The following is a 635-nucleotide window of genomic DNA, read 5'->3' on the forward strand; positions in this document are numbered from 1 at the left end:
CAATAGAAAGCAATTCCACACTTTACAAAAAGATTTGTCAAAGACTTCCTTGAAAGGCTGTGCTCTCCAGGGGCCTACAGAAAAATGATTTTGATTTATAAACACTGTTCTTCCATGCTCCAGCGCAACCCTTAAAAATGTGCTCCCTTTCTGTTTCAAGTTCTGTCCAATTCAGCCGGTATTTTCTCAAGCTCCTACTAAGAGCTGAGCGCTGTGGTTGGCCCTGTAGGGGAGCAAGGATGAATATGGTCTCTGTACCCAGGGAAACTGGCGCATTGGCCCGCCCACAGAGGAGGTTTTAAGGAGACCTGACTGAGGAGCTGATGCCACAGGAGACTCAGCAAACCCTGCACATCCTAAGCAAACAGAACCAGTGGCCCTTGGTGATGAGGTGCCGCTGCCTCTGCCACCGATTCTCTCCTTGACCAAACTCTAACCAGGCTCCCTGGGCTTCTTCACTAGGCCCTGACCTTGCCCATAAAGTTCCCAACAAAATGCTAAAGCAGTTTACGCAGCCCTAAATGACCCTAGCCCCTCATAAAGAGCCTGCTGGGGACAACTCCAGGCAGTTACCACTGTCTTCTCCAGCACCTGAGTGGGGTTGCCAGGCAGGTCCTCGAGAGGGGGGCAGGAGC

This window comes from Condylura cristata, unplaced genomic scaffold (genome assembly GCF_000260355.1).
Source record: "Condylura cristata isolate star-nosed mole 26May11 unplaced genomic scaffold, ConCri1.0 scaffold00008, whole genome shotgun sequence".
Classification (NCBI taxonomy): domain Eukaryota; kingdom Metazoa; phylum Chordata; class Mammalia; order Eulipotyphla; family Talpidae; genus Condylura; species Condylura cristata.